Raw genomic sequence first — 6000 nt, 5'->3', positions numbered from 1 at the left:
AAGAATATACAGGTAAACATTCGAACAGACACACAGTTGAAGTTTACTAAAATATGCAACTATTGGGATGAGGATACAATTGATAAGGTCACGGAACTGCTACACGAATACCAAGACTTATTTCCCACCAAGTTCTCAGATCTGAAGGAGATAGTAGGGGATATGGGGGTTATGAAGATTACTTTGAAGCTCAATGCAAAGCTTGTAAAACAACGACCCTACCATTTCAATCCCAAGTATAATAAAAAGGTGCGCAAGGAGTTTGAAAAAATGCTAGAAGATGGGATCATTGATTTAATGGAAGAATCAGACCAGGTAAGGCCTATGTCAGTCTAGGAAAAGAAGCAACAGGATGAAAGCCAGCTATACGTAGATCTAAGGAAGCTCAATGATGCATGTGTTCATGACTTGGTTCCAACGCCATTTACAGATGAAGTCTTGGAGAATGTTGGAGGGAAGGAAGCCTATTCATTCACTGATGGGTTCTCGAGGTACCATCTCATCACGATCACGTCGGAGAATCGCAACAAGACCACCCTCATGATAGAGTGGGGATGTTTTCAATATACGGTTATTCCTTTTGTATTGAAGAATGCCCTTGCAATATTCTCACGAGTTGTAATTACAACCTTTAAGGAATTCATCCAAAAGTTCCTTGAAGTATACTTTGATGATTGGACTGTATTTAGGTTGGTAAAGCGCCATGTTGCAATTCTACACCTTATGTTGGATGCCTATCACAAACATTAAATAGCCCTGAATTTAAAGAAATTTATTTTCGGTGTTCCTTATGGAATATTTCTAGGACATGTGGTTTACAAGCAAGGGTTGATGGTAGATCCTACAAAGACAGAAGTTATTGTCAAGTTGGAGGCCTCAAAGAACGTAAAATGGTTGTGCGTGACAATCGGCCATCTGGGGTATTATAGAAATTTTATTAAGGTGTTGTGCAAATCACTACGCCCATGGAGAAACTGTTGAAAAAAGATGCGACATTATGTTGGGGTGAAGAATGTTAGAACAACTAAGACATTCTAAATGAAAAAATGGTCACCACACCCATCCTAGTATTCTCGCATTGGAAGAAGGAGCTTCATGTGCATGTGGATACTTCTTGTATTGCACTAGGTGCGATGCTGACCCAACCAAGATAAGGCAATATTGATCATCCTATAGAGTTTTCAAGTAGTAATTTGTCTAAGGGTGAAAATAACTATTCAACTACAGAGCATGAAGGACTAGCTATGGTGTATGCACTATAGAAATTCTGGCACTAGCTATTTAGAGCACACTTCAAAATGTATACTGACCTTTCTGCTCTCAAATACTTGGTCAATAAGCCTGTGTTGTGGGGGAAGATGTGCAAATGGTTGTTTCTCTTTCAGGAGTATGATTTTGAGTTTATTGTGAAGCCTAGACGATTGAATGTTGGTCTTGATCATCTCTCCCAGATTGAGTCTGGATAAGAGTGTACTAGTTCGGAAGAAGGATTGCCGATGTGTAGCTCTTTGTTGTTTGTGTTGTAGATGATCACTTTGCTGATATAATCCAGTTTTTAACAACTGGCACAAACCCATAGGGATATTCTGTGCAGCAAAAGAAGGAATTGGGGGTTCACATAGCTGCCTTTTCTATGATCACTCGACACATATATAAAATGGGTTGCGATGAGATACTGTGCTAATATGTCCCAGAGTTTGAACGACGAAGCATCCTTGTCGAGGCACATGGAGGAGTGGCAGGAGGCCACTACGCAAGGAGAGAAACTGCACAGAAGATCATTCATGTAGGACTTTTGTGGCCAATGGTACATAGGGATGCAAAGGTCTACTGTAGGGCATGCGATGCTTGCCAAAGGATAGGGAGACCATCGTGGAGGGATGAATTTCCTTTGAATCTACAGATAAATTTGCAGGCATTTGATAAGTGGGTGATTGATTTTGTGGGCCTGATCTAGTCGCCAAGGAAGAAGATTGGAGCACGATATATTATTACAGTGACTGAATACTTGACGTGATGGGCATAAGTGCAACCGGTAAAGGAATGTACTGTGTCTACCACTGCGAATTTTATATTTTAGTATATCCTATCCTGATTTGGATGTCCTAAGATATTAATGAGAGATAGGGGTACACACTTGTTAAACGAAATGATTTCCGTGATGCTTTAAGAATTCCAGGTGTATCATTAGAAACGTACGCCCTATCATCTTCAAGATAATGGTACAGTTGAATCTTTCAACAAAATTCTAAAGGGCACTCTAATGAAGGTTTGCAACGTGAAGAGAAATGACTGGGATGTGTGCATACCAGCGGTCTTGTGGGCGTATAGAACTACTTGTAAAAATATGATAGGCCAAAACCCCTTCCGGTTGGTCTATTGGTAGGAGGTTGTGATTCCCATGGAATATATTATGTTGAGTCTAAGGATTACAGTGCTGACCGATATGGTTGATCGCAAGACTATGGAGGAGTGCCTCGCTCAACTGATGAAATTGGAGGAGGATCAGATTTTAGTAGGATTTCACCAACAAGTACAAAAGGAGTGCGAGAAGGCATGGAACAATCAGCATATAAAGTAGCACACCTTCCAAGTTAATGATTTTGTCTTATTATATGACATTACATTTTTGAAATTCCCTAGAAAGTTTCAAATGCATTGGCTGGGACCATATGTGGTGAAGGAAATGATAGATGGTGGTGCAGTCCATCTTGCGAAGCTGAATGGATAATTGTTTCTAAGAAGAGTTAACGACAATCAATTGAAGTTGTACAATGGTGATCCCACCCCTACGCAATGACTATATGATGGTGAGATAGTCTTAGTACTCTAGGAAACTGCAAGGGAGTACGAGACTATAAACTACACTGCCCAAAATTTCAAAAGATGAAGTAAGGGTGTTCCGCGATGGAAGAAAGTAGGGCGCCGAGGAGAGCTGTGCTAAGAGAGTTGTGCCATAGAGGTTGGTGCCGTGCAACTGGGTAAAAGAGTAGCCATTGGGTGCACTGTAGATGAGTGGATGGTAAAATTTCCGTTAGGATAAGTGGGGAGGGCACATTTATGGAGAAAATATTTGGAAATCTACCTCCAAATATGCATTAATGATAGAAAATTGAAGGGAATGGCTGGATTTGAATTCAAATTTGCCTGTATCTGGCAGTCTGACTAGCATTGGAACACTTCGCTTTCAACTAGTTTGCCTTAATCTTTGCTACCAGAGAGATTTTTGTATGCATGAGAAGATTTGGGAAGCCTTTTTAGCATGGCCACTTCCCCCACAACCGATGTCACACCATCTGAAGTCACACCGTCCGCTGAAGTACCACCCCTTTTTCCTACGAGAGTTTCAGTGCCTAGGTGTCATCGACCTAAGCCCTCTGTAGCTACTAAGAAATAAACGAAGCCACAGTAACTTTCGGTGAGGCAATCACCATGGAAAAACCCCACAGAGATTCATCAAAAGGGGAAAATGGACAAGTCAAATCAGCCACATGATCCCCTTGATCTCAATGAAGAAGATCTTCGCAGAGGCATTGAGGAAATGGATGTCGAAGAGAATGAGCCTATGACTTGGCTATGAAGTATATTCCAACTTGAAAAGGAAAGGCCAAGGTGCCTAAGGACGAAGACACTGCCAAATTCATGATTTCTACACCATTATTGCCAGAGAAGGTGGTTTTTGAGGGTGCACTATTAGGACGCATTCCATCGCTCAAGCTGGAGGATTGGGACTTGGAAGACCATGAGAATTTCTTGCAGCTTGTGAAAAATAAATATTTAGTGAAAATTTACTATGATGAAACTGAAGTAACACAATTGGAGCTGATGAAGTGGGTCATAGGAATTGATAAAGTAGGTCTCATGAAGATGCTCTAGGTGCTACATTTTAGCCAGACGAATATTGACACAGTGTGTATTAGGAAAATTGCTCACCCTGGTGCATGATGGGTGTCTCTAGTTGGGAGAACCTATCCCTATTATTAACATGTGGATCCACAGGATCAATTCGATACCCTATCGAGGTGTGGATCCAACAGAGGCATTTGGAGGAAAATCAAAATAAAAGTAGCTCACGGACCAGATGAAGAGTGAGTTTGGCTTGGTGAAGAAGTAATGCGCATATTCTATCCACTCCATTATAGACAAGTGGTGAAATTTTCCATGCAGATCTTGGCAAGATCATATGAAAGTGTTGGGCAGATGAGGTTCCAACACTGGTGATTTCATTAGCTACACAATGTGCAAAAGATATCTAGTATAACTGGGCACAATACCTCTATAAAGTGTTTTTAGCAAACTGTCACGAAGCTCGTGATGAGGGTAAGGCCTTCCATTATGCCTGGTTATTGTTGTTGATAGTATTGGTAGCATGGAGGATGCCAAAGGACAACTAGTTTCCTCCACAAGACTGAGACCTTCCGGAGGTAGCGAAGTTCGCTTCGCTTTGGGTGACCAAAGATACAACACGGGTCACGGAGACCAAAATGTTTTGGGTGCTTGTAGAGCTGGATCTCCGCACGGTGATCTACCAGAGGCCGAGGTTGTCACCTACTTTATATGAATAATTGGAGCCTTATGCAAAATTCAAGGCAGATTTCCACAATGCCTCAATCTATGCTTGATGGGATCCAAATAAGACGTGGTATAGGCTACCCTACCCTGTGGGTGAGGTAGATGTATAAGAGATCATTGGTAAATGGCTAGGGGACTGGCTGGTTCCATCACATCTAGGTGTGGGCACAAGAAAGGCTGGGGAAAGTACCTCCGTTTAGACCACAACAACACAAAAAAAGATGTGTAGCAGAAGGAAGTTGTTGCCAAGGAAGCTTCTGTTAAGGTAGTTGCTGAAAAAAATCGGGCGGACAAAGGAAACCACCATCAAAATTGAGGGGTCTGACTCCCAGCATACTCCAGACCAGGAGGAGTCAGATGTCGAAGGAGGCAGGGGTGAAGAGCTAGAAACCCCTTTGAGCACAAGAAGAGGCTGAAGCAGACAACATCAGTGTTGCGAAAGAAGCAGATGTCCACCAGATTCTCCCAAGTAGATCTAATAGTCCTCACTCAGGGGGACTTAGATGAGATTGGAGATAAGTTCTGTGACACGAAAAGAGGACTATGGATGCATTCGAGCAGAAGTACAAGCATGTGTTGGGAAATGTGCAAAAAGATATGTGTGGTCTGCAAATCTAGACGGGGTGACTGCAAGCGAGCATTGGCCAGGCAAGCAAGATTCAGGTGAGCTTGCACCAAGTGAGTGCGACTATGCTAGATAAATATTGGACTCTGGATCTCAGAGTCATTCAATTGTTGCACGGGGCCCTACGCACCCAATCAGAGGAAGCAAACACCCAATTGGAACATATCAAGGATTTGGTTGTCAATCACGTGACACTCCCTATCCAGACCCTCCACGAATTGCATCAAGGTGTATCCGCCGAGCTGAGGGTAAGGGAGAAGCATGCACTGTTGGTAATCAACGAAGTCAGAACCAACAACCCATAGATCTTTGAAGAAAAGGCACAAGCATTGAAAGAAAAGGAATAACTCGCTTCCTGAAAGCATTAGTTAGAAGTAATGCTTACACAAGCATGTAATGTGCTGCCTGAACTCAATATTTATGCAAAAGAAGAATCAATAGAGAAGATACAAAAGTTGGTTGTGGCAGTCAGGGAATCCTAGGTTGAAATCGATTGAGTCTGATTTGAACTACAACTACAGATTTCGGAGCTGCAGTTGAAGCTCCAACCGAAAACTCTGCCAAAATTTTGGGAGAAATGTGAAGGATCGATCAAGGAAGGAATGGCCACGTTAGATGCAACAATCAAGGACTGCAACGAATTATTTAAGTAGGACATGGAGCTTTGGACATCTCTGCAAAAGATCAACATAGACCTTAGGGAAAAGCAGCAACAATTTGACGAAATAAGGTTGATTGTGCATGCTTTGGCACTAGTATAGCGGTTCTCATGGGTATAGGAAGGAAAGCAGTTGCAAACAGAA

Source organism: Pinus tabuliformis, chromosome 8, assembly GCF_031772625.1.
Source record: "Pinus tabuliformis cultivar Carrire ecotype Pingquan chromosome 8, CPIR1, whole genome shotgun sequence".
NCBI lineage: Eukaryota > Viridiplantae > Streptophyta > Pinopsida > Pinales > Pinaceae > Pinus > Pinus tabuliformis.
Note: the sequence above shows the minus strand (reverse complement) of the source record.